Genomic DNA, 14,145 nt, shown 5'->3' with positions numbered 1-14,145 from the left:
CCAGAAGAAAACTTTTGTTTTATCTCTCACTCCTTTGGGAGTGTGAGGCATGTAGAGTTGGATACTGGAGGTGTGTCCACCAGGTCCATGTTAACCCTCTTCCTCTGAGAGGTGTCCGTCTTCATACACACAGCAGCTTGGACCCCAGGCAGCCGTGTTTCTACAACTCTTTTTATCCACATTAACTGGACCAGAGTGGTCAGTCACATGACCCATTCAGGGCCAATGGGTTTCTCTGTCCCTAGAATTTAAAACTGAGAGACCGTTCTTCAGGGTGGTCAGGTGGTTTGAGGAAGATGTTCAGTAGCCATTTCAGCCAAGGGCAAGAAGTTGAGGAATGACATGATAAAAGAGGAAAGGACAAAGAAGACAAGGCTAGAAAAGTCAAGAGAGGTGAAATTATTTTCTGGTGAACCTGCTATCTCTTACTATACAATGCTGCTGCGGCTAAGTCGCTTCAGTCGTGTCTGGCTCTGAGCGACTTCATAGACGGCAGCCCACCAGGCTCCCCCGTTTCTGGGATTCTCCAGGCAAGAACACTGGAGTGGGTTGCCATTTCCTTCTCCAATGCATGGAAGCGAAAAGGGAAAGGGAAGTCGCTCAGTCGTGTCTGACTCTTAGCGACCCCATGGACTGCAGCCCACCAGGCTCCTCCGTCCAAATGGCCAGCATGTATTAGCTCATATAGTTTCAGGGTTCAGGAATTTGAGACTGTATTTGTGACTCAGGATCTCTCATGAGTGTGCAGTCAGGTTGTCAGCAGGGACTGAAGAATGCACTTCCAAATTCACCTGTATTGGCAGGAGGATTCTGTTCCTTGTCATATGACCCTCTCCATTGGGGTGCTTACTTGATGGAGTAGCTCATCCCCCAGAACTGAGAGAGAGAGAGAGAGAGAGAGAGAGAGAGAGCATCCAAGATGATTGTTGTTGTTGTCAGTTGCTAAGTCATGTCTGACTCTCTGCCACCCCATGGACTGTAGCCTGCCAGGCTCCTCTGTCCATGGAGTTTCTCAGGCAAAAGTACTGGGGTGGGTTGCCATTTCCCTCTCCATGAGATCTTCCTGACTCATGGATCGAACCCGGGTTCCGTGCATTGCAGGCAGCTTCTTTACCACTGAGACACCAGGGAAGCCCCATCCAAAATGACGTTGGACCTTAACTCTGCTTCTCTAGAGTGTGTGCTGGATTTGGTGCCTCTTTTGAAGAAAAAATATGGAAAGGGAAAAATAGTAACAATACTGTGAAGAAATATGGTAGACATCAGCTTAGCCAAGCAATCAAGGTTGACATTACTAATGATCAATCTTACTGACATCATATACTCCTGATGTGGTGTGATGAGAAGCTTATCTTACCTTGTCATATTCTTCCCCCAAATCCATAATCCCAGACTAGTTCTGAGAAGACAGCAGACAAACTCAAATTGAGGGACATTCTACAAGATACCTGACTAGTACTTTTCAAAAATTATAAGGTCTTATAAAAAAAGAAAAAGACTGAAAAACTGTATAGACTTTAGGAGATTAAGGAGGTTTGATGAGTAAACGCAATGTAATATCCTGAATTAGATCCTGGAACAGAAAAATAACATTAGTAGGAAAACTGGGAAAATCTGAATGAAGTCTGTGATTTAATTAATAGTATTATAAGAATGTTAATTTCTTAATCTTGACAAATGTACCATGGGTATGTTAACTTAAGAGGAAGTTGAGTGGATGCAATACGGAAACTCTAGGTACTATGCAAAAATTTAAGAAAAAAAAAGTTACCTAAAAAAGTTCTCCAAAATCAACCAACCAAACAAAAAATGTGCAAAGTGACAAGCCCTGGGTGATAGCAGACATTTTAGGAAGGAGATCCAGGTTAGACTTATATGTGGGTAGATGGAATAGTCCAAGAAGGCTGCTTAAAGGGGGGAGAAAAGGAGCTGGTTGCCTACAAAAGAGAGTGGAAAATATAGCTGTAGCATCATGAAACACTCAGACAACTTCTAAAAGAATTGTATAAGCTCAGCAGAATGGGGTGGGTGTGGTGGCAGTGCATGAGGTGAGAGAGAATGGCATAAGCAATGCTAGAGAAATAGCCCTGGACTCTTTGGTTAGCACTGACATAGCATTGACTTTCTGTAGGAGACTGTAATAGTAATCTTGAACTGCAACAACAAAATACCATGGACTGGGTGGTTTAAACAAAAGAAATTTATTTCTCATAGTTATGGAGATTGGCAAGTCTCAGATCAGGGTGTCAGCATGGTTGGGTTCTGATGAGGATTCCCTTCCTGGCTTACAGAAAGCCACCTTCTTGCTGTGTCCTCACATAGTTCACAGAGGTGAAGAGAGGGCTGTCTTCTCAGAAGGGCACTAATCCCATCATGAGGTCCCCACCCTCACAGCCTAATCTAGTTACCTCCCAAAGGCAGGGCATCAACATAGGAATTTGAGGTGGGGGATGGACACAAACATTCTGACTGTAACAGAGACCTCTTATGCTCCATATCCATCATGGGTTGGAGTTGAGTGGACGCTGTGTTCCTGTCAGCCTCACTTGGGGACCCAGGCCATAAGGGGTGTCTCCCATCAGTGATTGCTGTAGATAAGGGAAGAGCATGTGATAAATCACTCATCATTAAAGGTTTCTGCCCTTGGGGGAATCTCTGTACCAGGAACCCATGGGTTGATTTTGTAGGGTACTGTTATTGGATGACTCAGCTCCAGTTGTTCTCCCTCCTGGGGTTTCTGTAGGAGATTCAGCTTTCTGGATGAGAGAAGCTTTTTGGTCTAGCTTGGGTCAGCAGTTCACGCCTTTGACCAGAGGGAGTTGGGTGCTGTGACATGACTTGCTTTCATTCACATTTGTTTGGCCAAAGCAAGACACATGGCTCAGTCTAACTTCAAGGGTGTGGGAATTTCAGTCTTACCACATGCCTGGAAGGAAGAAAATGGAATATAGGTGAATAATCCTGAGGGCCACCAAGGAGTCCATGGCAGAGGGCCCTGAGGGAGTGTCACTGTCCTTCTGCCTTCTAATCCTCTTCTTTTTCCTCCTTTTTACTTTCTTCCTTCTCATCTTTCTTATCCTTGTGTCTTTTTTATCCTTTTTTCTATCTTTTTCCTTATTCCCTTTCCTGAATTTAAGCAATTATTTTCTAATCACAAAGTCATATATTTAAGCTGCAAAGATTCAAATAACACTGAAACACTTTTAAAAATATGATTTTTTTCTTTTCTTCTGCTGGAGATGACCACTCATCTCCATTCCCCCAGTTAGAATGGGGGAACCTAATTCCAGGTAATTTTTTTACACAATGCAATTATAAATATTAAGAGTACATTTTCAGGTGACAAAGATAGGATCACACAGTACATAGCATTTTGCAAAGTGTGTTTTTTTATTTAACAATATATCTTGGACACTTCTTGTGTTTAAGTCAAGAAACAAAGACAGTAACTCTACAACAGTAACAGCATTCATTTTATTGAATAGCTAAGTTGTTCACCCCACTGTTTTAGGGATGGGGTTCTCACCATGAAACAAGATCCTGTTTCTGTTCTTAAGATTTTTATGTTCTATTGAGGGCAGATCTGTGCCTGGTCCTGCCTCTGTCACCAATAGCTGTGAGACCTTAGCAGGTATCTTGGCATTATTGGGCCTGTGTGTGTTTGTGCTTTAAACAGAAAAAAAAAAAAAAAAAAAATCAAAGGACCATAGGTCTAATTCTAACTGTATTAGGACTTGTGTTTTCATTGTTGCAAACAATAGACACTGACTCTCACTAACTAAAGCAAAAAGAAGGAATTAACTGGAAGAATATTGTTGAGACTTGGAGACCGGAAGGAAGAGTTGAATAATCGTATCTGGGGAAGGGCAGGAACATGGGGTTCTTGGGAGAATCTCTGTAGCAGGAACCCATGGGTTGATTTTGTAGGGTACTGTTACTGGATGACTCAGCTCCAATTGCCCTCCCTCCTGGGATTTCTGTAGGAGATTCAGCTTTCTGGAGGAGAGAAGCTTTTTGGTCTAGCTTACAGCAGCTCACTCCTTTGACTAGAGGGAGCTGGGCACTGTTGACTGACAGATGTACCAATACCACCTGTGATGGAGGTGGGGCAGTTCCCAAAGGGAAAGGGAGGTGCTCCTAGAAGAAGAAAAAAGGAAGGAAGCCTGAATCAATAAAAAAACTGGGGTAATTTCAAAAAACTGCAATACTCTCTTTTCCCCCATCCTGTGCCTATCTTTTTTTCCATTTATTTTTTTTAAAAGTACAGTTGGTTTACAATGTTGTATTAGATTCAGGTGTACGTAAAGTGATTCACATTCTTTTCCTTTATAGGTTATGATAAGACATTGAGTATAGTTCCTATGCTATACAGTGGGTCCTGTTGATGATCTATTTTATATATCAGTTAGTTCAGTTCAGTCGCTCAGTCGTGTCCGACTCTTTGCGACCCCATGAATTGCAGCACGCCAGGCCTCCCTGTCCATCACCAACTCCCAGAGTTTACTCAAACTCATGTGCATCGAGTTGGTAATGCCATCCAGCCATCTCATCCTCTGTCATTCCCTTCTCCTCCTGCCCCCAATCCCTCCCAGCATCAGGGTCTTTTCCAATGAGTCAACTCTTCACAGGAGGTGGCCAAAGTATTGGAGTTTCAGCTTCAGCATCAGTCCTTCCAATGAACACCCAGGACTTATCTCCTTCAGGATGGATTGGTTGGATCTCCTTGCAGTCCAAGGGACTCTCAAGAGTCTTCTCCACCACCACAGTTCAAAAGCATCAATTTGTATATATGCTAATCTCAGACTCCTAGTTTATCCCCCGTCCCTTTCCACTTCGGTAACCATAAGTTTGTTTTATCTGTCTGTGAGTCTGTTTCTGTTTTGAAAATGAGTTCATTTGTGTTACTTTTTAAGATTCCACATGTAAGCAATATCATATGATATTTGCCTTTCTTTTTCTTTACTTCACTTAGTAAGTATGATCATCTCTGGGTCCATCCATGTTGCTACACACGGCATTATTTCCTTCTTTTCTTAATGGCTGAACTGTTCCTATCTTTTTCTCTCTTCTTTTCTGTTTTGAGTTTTCTGCTTTTCTTCTGCTGATCCCTGTCTTAGGTTTGGCAGTCAGTGACAGGCTTTGTATAATTGAGCTTGTCGGGTTTCAGCGTCTAGGGGTTTCTAATCTCTACTTTGATGACTCTAAGAAAATGTCTTCTGTATTCATGTTTGAACTGGAGCACATTCAACTGTTTTTCAACACAAGGAGTCTCAATAATATTGCAGTACTCCATACCTTTCATGTTTTCCTGAACATCAGAATTGAAAACTCCTAGATTTACTTATAGCACTGTTGATAACAGTGCAAACTGGATACAAACAAAATGATCAAGAAGGAATTGTTTATATAGTCACGACATCTATTGTACAGATATAACATAGGGTCACTCAACTCTGTTTTTTCCCTCTTTAAATTATTTAATCCTTGGAGAATCTGAGAATTGCAGGCTCCCTTTCTAGAAAAATGTGTGTACATTGTGCATATAATTTCTCATAAATGCTTTGGGTATTTTGTAAACCCAGTAAAAATTTACCTCTAAATCCAAGAATTGTTATGAACAACTACTTGATATATTCTTGAGGTAATGGAATACTGTTCAGGTTTAATCATTATTATGAGTTTATTTTTAATATAAAATGCTATTCAAAATATCCTGAAGAAAAATTACAAAGGTTACAAAAGAAGAGGCCAGCATGTGTGTGTCTGTATAGTAACATTTGGACAAAAGTTTGGACCGCTGTCCAGGCAAATGCTAAGTGTATTTCCCTCTGGTAGATCAACTACAGATAATTTTTTAAAATGATTATTGTAGCCTCCTTCTAGTCTTCAAAAATGAAAATACATTACTCGTGAAATTTTTAAAAAGGGAATATGATAAGGGGAATATATACTTTAATCACTTATGGCTCATCTTTTTCATGCTGTCTGATTTTCATGGTTCTTTGATTAATGGTAGAAATAATTGGGAGGCATGGGTAAAAGAAGGTCCTATGTCAAGCACTAAAGATAATCCAAAATGTGTGATTTTGAAAGTGAATTTTTCTATAATTCCTTCTTCGGCCCCAATAATAGCTGTTAGTGGTTTAATTTATGTACGTCATTACACACACAGTTTGTTTCTTAAATGGAAATAGAATTGATGTATATTGTTTGCAATGTGATTTTTTTTCATGTAAAATTTATGTTGTACCTCTATGTCTCTTCATAGTGCTCAGTCTCAATTATTTTTAACACTTGCATAGAATTCAGCTGTAAGAATCATCATAATTTATCTACAGCCCCTTTGCTATAGACCCAGTTTTTCAAAATAATGAAAAACATCTCAGTGAAAATTTCATGTGTACACATCTTCACACCTTTGTGAGAGTATTTCTGTAATACAGATTCCGAGCCATGGAATTTTTGTTCTTAATTTCCCCCCAGGTAAGAGGTTTGCAGCCTCCATTGCATTGTCTGTATGTCCTACTGAAACAGTGGGACAGTGCGAGGGGCTGAGTCATACCCGGTGGCTGTGGGTTGGAGGTACTCAGGACTCCTGCTTGATCAACAGCCTAGCTATTAAGAAAACATGACTTTCTGAATCTGTAGCAGGTTGAAAGCGTGTTTGCTTTACTTTAATTGTCAGTCAGAGGAAAGTATATTACAGGCGGGTGCGTGTGTGCACACTATCCTTTCCTCTAGTCTCAATTTGACAGGCAGTGGAGTCTAGAGTTTATTTCAGATGATATGAAGGACAAGAAAGGTTGTCACTCAGAATGACTATGTTTATAGTGAATAGAGATAAGGATCATTCCAAAGACTTCTTGTTTTGAGTTATTCAAGATATTTGGACTAGTAATGGTAAATTTGGCCTCAGAGGTGGCAAATGCTAGTTTATCCTCCCTTCCCTTACCTGCAGAGTTTTTTGTTTGTTTGTTTACCAAGTAGTATTCGACTCTTTCGCGACCCCATTAACTATAGCCTGCCAGGCTCCTCTAACAGCGGAATTCTCCAAGCAAGAATTCTGGTGTGGGTTGCCATTTCCTTCTCCAGGGGATCTTCCCTGGCTCAGGGATCGAACTTGCAGCTCTTGCTGCATCGCCTGCATTTCAGGCAAATTGTTTACCACTGAGCCACCAAGGATGCCCATGAACTATCTCCAAATCAAAAATTACCCCTTCTCAAGCCCTGCAGAATCTTCCCCACCACAACAAAAAATGTTTATAAAAACCAAACTAAAATGTATCCATACAATAAGCCACTATACCATCATAGAAATAAAGTTACACACAGTACCATATAAATGAATCTCTTAAAAATGTTGAGTAGAAGAATTAAGATATGAAAGAATTCATGCTGTATAATTTCTGGTTATTTATTTATCTATTATTTATCTATCTATAACAAATTACTCCAAAACCTCTTGCTTTAATACAACAGATATTATTATCACTCATAGTTTTGTGGGTCAGAGATGTAGGAGTGACTTGGAGAGTTTCTGGCTCAGGGTTGCCCATGAAGCTGCAGCCAATGCTCTTTTGGTCTACAGTCTTCTGCAGGATTGGCTTGGGCTAGGGATCCACTTCCAATGTGGCTCAGTCACAAGTCTGCCTAGTTGGTGTTGGCTCTTGGTGGGAGACTTCAGTTCCTGTGTACATGGGCCTCTTGTACTTTCCTCATGGTCCTCACAGATGCAACAGTCTGAAAGACCTAGACACAAGTTGCAATTAACTTTTTTGATAGCCCCAGAGATGAATCACACAACCAGCCCTGATTCAATGTAGGGAGAGATCACCAGGAGACCAGAATCACTGGAGGGTCATCTTGGAAGCTGACTAGCCTAATTTCATTTATCTAAAGCCCCCAAATAGGCAAGAATAAACTATATGGCTTAGGGTGGCATATTTAGGTGTTAAAACTGTAGAAGAAAAGAAGGAATGATTACTATAAAAGTGATCACCTCTCTGAGGGTAGAAGTTATAAATGGACAAAGTTGAACAAACTTCGGAAACCTTTTGTGAATCAGTCAACCAGTCTTTCTCAGTAGAGGAGTGGCACAGAGGAAGTACTACAAAGATATTTTTAAAATGAATGAAGAAATAAAGATTTAGTTATTTTACTTACTTTATAAAAGTCTTGTATAGAGTATGTCATATGCTAACCACTGGTCTTTGTGTTTTACAAGTATAAATCCCTATGGAATTAATATTAATTCCTTTCCTCATCTCTAAAAAATGAGTCCCTGGGGACCTCCTCTTCTTCATTTGCCTCTAGGCTGGAAGTTTTCTGTTTTTTTTTTTTTTTTTTTCCGGCTACTTGACCTTTGATCCCTGGGGCTTGATATTTTAGCACACTACTTTTGACAAATCAGTTCAGCAACAGCCCACTGAGTTCTTACTCCTTACTGAGTTCTAGGAGGAAATAAAGATGAATATATTTTCACTTGCAACCTGACAAATGAGTCCTTGTCTTTTAAATCTTTTTGACAATGTTTTGTGTTAACTTGGTTGGGAACATCAGATCCCTTGAGGTTTACCCCTGCAATCTTCACAACAGGAAATGTGCATGTATCTTGGCTTATTTCAATTTCTGATTTTAGTTCCTTTAATAAGTGCTAAATATGATTCATTCGGTTATTTTCCAGCATATTTTCCCAAATTTCCCATGAGCAAGTCTAAACGTGTTTGCTTATTGCTCTAATGAAGAAATCTCAGCTTCCTTATCAACCATGCCACTGGGATACAGGCTAAATTCTGCTTTGATAAATCATTTGAGACTAAGATAGAGCATCAGTGTTGGAGAAGAAATTAGTTATTTTGTTTCATCAATATTTGTCTAAGTACAAATGGACACTGTGGAAAACCTACTAAAAATTCTATTTTCATTTGCAATGTCCTTGCTATCATTACAAAAAGGAACAATGTGTGTTTGCTAGAAAACATATTTCCTTTCACACAATGGCTAATCCATTCATTGATTCAATAGACAGTTTTTAAACATTCATTGTGGGCATGGACCCAGCGTTCTGGGAGCTCATCGTCTGGGCAGGGAAAGGAGTGCATTGAGGGTGTGTGTGTGGTGGGGGGTGGTGGTGGAGGAAGGAGGGGTTTTAGGGTGGTAGGAGCCGTGTACAGAAGTTAAGCAGATGACTACAGGACTCGGTACTGCAGATAGCATATCTCGAAAATTTAGGGACAGGACCCTTAAACCCATCTGGGAACTTGGTGAAGGTTAGTGGGATAGAGCAAGGCTTCCTGGAGAAGGTAACATTTGAGCTGAGTCTTGAAGGAGTGTGTTGGGCAAAAGAGGAGAGAAAGGTGCTCCAGACAGAAATAGCCTGGCATATTCCAGGAACTTCAGCAGTTTGGGGTCACTGGATTTACTTAATATGGAAGTCAGGGAGTGATCTCAGAGGAGGTCCAGAAGAGATAGGAGGAACCAGGACATACACAGCCAGTTATCCAATGTCAAAGAGCCTGTTAGTTATTCAGTGGGGAATCCTAAAGTTTTAAAATAAGGAAAAGACAAGATGAGATTTGTGTTTTAAAAAGATTCCTCTTGGGAAAAAAAAAAAAGATTCCTCTTGGAAAAATTTCAAAAGCACACCTGCTTTTTGTCCTAGCAGTTTAATTTCTAGGCAATTATTGTGGATGGGAGCAAAGATTTAGTTACTTGGATAGGAGTGAAATTACCTATAATAGTGAAAAATTGCGAACAATCTAAAAGTCCAGCAATACAGAAATTAGAAAAATAAGTTCTTTCAAATTTACTGAATGGAAAGTGTATTTTAAAAAAATTTAAATGATGTGGGTGAGGAAAGTCACTCATATTACATGAAAGGGAAAAGTATGTGATGAAATGGTGTATTCAGTGATATTCTTCTGAATATTTTTTCAAATTAAATATGTAATAATAACATGGTGGTGGTTGTTTAATCACTAAGTTGTGTCCAACTCTTGTGACTCCTTGAACTGTAGGGGCTTTGGGGCTCATGAGCTACAAAAGACATCTCTTTTTTTTTAAAATAATTAAACAATTTTTTTCTACTTTAAAACATTGAAGTACAGTTGATTTATAGAGTATTTTATTAGTTTCAGGAGTACAGCATAATGATTAAAAAATTTTTAGAGATTATACTCTATTTAAAGTTGTTACAAAATATTGGCTATATTCCCTATAAAAGACACTGCTTTGCTTTGAATCTCTCTCCTGGACTAAACTTTAGTTAGTTGCTTCTGAATTGTCTTCCCAGTTAGACCTTGACTTTTGGACTTCCACTAGCATTGACCAGTTTTAGCAAGAATCCAGTCAAGTCAGTTTAACCAGCAGCCCCTTCCCTGATATCTGATCACCTTCTTCATCCCCACCATCCCCCAGGAAATATCTGATTACCTAGCCTGCCTTCAGCAAGAATCCTGTTAGGTCAGTTTAAGCAAAGAATTACACTACCTTTTTGGTAATTTACTACCCACTGACCACCTTCCATACCCCAATACACATTCTGTTTCTTGGATATAAATCTCCAACTCTTTCTTGTTGTGTTTGAAGTTGATCCCAGTGTGTTTCCTCTACTGCAAAACCCCACGCACTGCTGTTGTCCCTACACCTATGGCAATAGTCCCCCTGAATCACACTGGGCTTATTGTTCTTTAATAAGTGCCTGAATAATTTTTCTTTACAAGTTCTTAACAAGGTCAAAGTGAGAGTGGCTCGGTCATGTCTGACTCTCTGTGACCCGATGGATTACACAGTCCATGGAATTCTCCAGGCCAGAATACTAGAATACTGCAGTGAGTAGTTGTTCCCTTTTCCATGGGATTTTCCAAACCCAGGGACTGAAGCCAGGTCTGCCATATTGCAGGGGGATTCTTTACCACCTGAACCACCAGGGAGGCCTCTCTTCAAACTCATTGCTCAGCTCTTAACCCTGGTGTCTCTTCAACTGCTGCATGGCACTCAGCTATTCTTGAGACTCAGATTTCCTTTCCTAAATTCATTTAAATTGCCCTTCATACCTCCGCCAGCCTTTTCCTAATCCATTTATGTTGCAATTTATATTCAGATCTAAGCTTCACAAATTTTGCATTGGATTATTTATTAATCATCTTCTTTGCTTTGTTCAAATCAGAACTCAGATAAAGCCTCCAAAATGTGTTTGAGTGATATGTCTCTTTTTTTCCAAAATCATTCTTAAAATGAGATTTAATTCATGTACCTAATATGTCTTTTAAATATTTAAAAAGCTATAGCAGTTCCTCCTTCCCCTTTATTTCATGCTGTTTGTTTTTTTTGAAGATTTCTCAATATCTTGTAGATTTCTCAACTTCTGAATCCTTGTGGTATTATTAACATGTTTCTCTCTTTTTCCCCCCTGGGAATTGGTGGCAGTTTTCATAGTTTATACATAGGTTTCTTTCTCGTACTCTCTTCCTTCCTTTTTTTCTTTCTCTTCCTTCCTTCTCTCTCTCCTCCTTTTCTTTTCTCCTACTTTCCTTCCCCTCCTTCTTTCTTTCTTTTGGAGCTTAGTTACTTCTCCTCCAAGAATCATCTCTTTTTTTGCTTTCAGTGGTTGCTTCTTTTTCAGACACTTGTAGGATTTACCTGTCACTTTATCCATGAAATCATTTTCACTCCTATTCCTAAAAAGGCAGGCACCCTATTCTGAGTACAGGGGATATAGGTGGCTCATCACTGCTGTTTCCCCCATAGCTAGCACATAATGTGGCTGGCACAGAGTAGGTGCTTCACAAATAGCTGTTGAGATAAATGAATATAAAACATAAATCACACACCAGTTATCTGCTGCCTAACATTTGCCACCTTGGGTGTGGCTTCTCATTGTGCTATAAGCCCTGACTCAGCTCCTGAACTTTGAGCCTCTTGAGGGCAGGAAGGACGTCAGATACGTTCTTGTAGTCTGGGTACCTAACAGAATACCATGTTCATAACCAGTGCATTTTTACTTTGAACGTTTTTAACAGTTACAGCAAAAATAAAAAATTTGGTTCATATATATGAAAAGTCCAAGGATATCTGACTTCAGATATGGTTGGAATGGGGAGCTGAAACGATGTTACTGTTCTTTTCTTTTCTCAAGTTGGCTTGTTTCTGCTTCGTTTTGTTGATCTTGTCTCATTTTCTCTCATTTTTTATCAGCTTCACTGCTGATCAAAAATGGCCATTTCTCTGTGGCCATAAGTAATAAGCTCTAGATTTTCTCCCCTCCAGCACTGTGCTTCCAAGAATCAGACAGTCTTCCCAAGATGCCCCAGAAGCAGAGTCTCAAGGAGGACTTCTAGTCACGGTAGGACACTGTGTCCATCCCTCAAGGAATCACCATGGCTAGGAAAACGGCCCCCCCTGATGGGTCAGGACCAGTCTCATAGCTATTCCCACAGGGTAGCAGATGGCACTGTCATCAATAACCTGACCATAGGTGATGAAATGAGTCGTTTTCCTGGACCGAGTAGGATGAGATCAGAAGAAAAGGTGAAGGAGAAAAAAATAGCAGCTATCTGTGTGTACCTCAGGGCAAGCTTACTTAGTTGGAGCTAAGTTCAGGTGTCTTAGCTTTCCTGACAGTTTATTCCCTTTTGGGTTTGATCCCTTAGGTCTAGCAGGTCACTGTGGGATATAATGACAAAATGGACTATTTTGTTATAATTCAAAAAGACCCTTGCTCCTCGGAAGGAAAGCTATGATCAACCTAGATAGAAAACTAAAAAGTAGAGACATTACTTTGCCAACAAACGTCCGTCTAGTCAAAACTATGTTTTTCCAGTAGTCATGTATGGAATGTGAGAGTTGAGCTATAAAGAAAGCTGAGCACTGAAGAATTGATGCTTTTGAGCTATGGTGCTGGAGAAGACTCTTGAGAATCCCTTGGACTGCAAGGAGATCCAACCAGTCTATCTTAAAGGAAATCAGTCCTGAATATTCATTAGAAGAACTGATGCTGAAGCTGAAACTCCAGTACTTTGGCCACCTGATGTGAAGAACTGACTCGCTAGAAAGACCCTGATGCTGGGAAAGATTGAAGGTGGGAGCAGAAGGGGGTGACAGAGGATGAGATGGTTGGATGGCATCACTAACTCAATGAACATGAGCTTGAGCAAGCTCCGGGAGCTGGTGATGGACAGGGAAGCCTGGCGTGCTGCAGTCCACAGGGTTGCAAAGAGTCGGAAATGACTGAGTGATTGAATTGAGCTGAACTGAACCCGAAGTCCTTGATAGCCTTTGAAGGTCAATGGACTAAAATTAGGCACAAGAATCTTGTTTTCATCCACATTTTCTGTGGAGCAGGTCAGTGACTTTCCTCATATTAAAAGGTTTCCAGTGAACCAAAAGATTAAGAAGATTCCAGTGTTTCTCAATACAGGTATGGATGATATTTAGATAAGAAAGTTTGTCATTGTGCAAGACATAGTCTCTAGCCCATACCCCTTAAATTCCTGTAACACCCCCATGTCATCATGATATTCACCCCCTCTGAGTAGTAGTAATGTTAGTTGCTCAGTCATGTTCAACTCTTTGAGACCCCACGGACTGTAGCTTGCCAGGCTCCTCTGTCCATGGGATTTTCCAGGAAAGAGTACTGGAGTGGATTGCTATTCCCTTCTCCAGAGGATCTTCTCAACCCTGGGGATCAAACTTGGGTCTCCTGCATTGCAGGCAGATTCTTTACCATTTGAGCCAGTCACCTATAGTTGAGAAACAAGATAAGACTACAAGTCTAGTCTCATTGTTTCTTGCATGTTTTTACATTTCCTCTTCTTTCTGGCAGAGAATAACTTTTTTTTTTTTTAACTTTTAATGTCTAATTTCCAGTAGTATTTGTCATGGAATCTGGGATCCTATTTCACGAGCACAAAAAGCCCATTTTCCACAGGAGTGTTCAGGTTCTGTAATATTTTACTGATATGGACCTAATGTGTTGTTTCATCCAAGGCAAACTAGCAAACAGCCAACTCCTGGGAGGTACCGGTCATTAGTCTAGCCTCCTTAGAATTTTCTTGCAGGATGATCATTTATTACTTTTGAAAGGACAAACTCACAGATGAAGTGTTAGTCTAAGGATTATCTTCAAGATCTGACAAATAAAACAAT

This window comes from Muntiacus reevesi, chromosome 4 (assembly GCF_963930625.1).
Source record: "Muntiacus reevesi chromosome 4, mMunRee1.1, whole genome shotgun sequence".
Classification (NCBI taxonomy): Eukaryota; Metazoa; Chordata; class Mammalia; order Artiodactyla; family Cervidae; genus Muntiacus; species Muntiacus reevesi.
Note: the sequence above shows the minus strand (reverse complement) of the source record.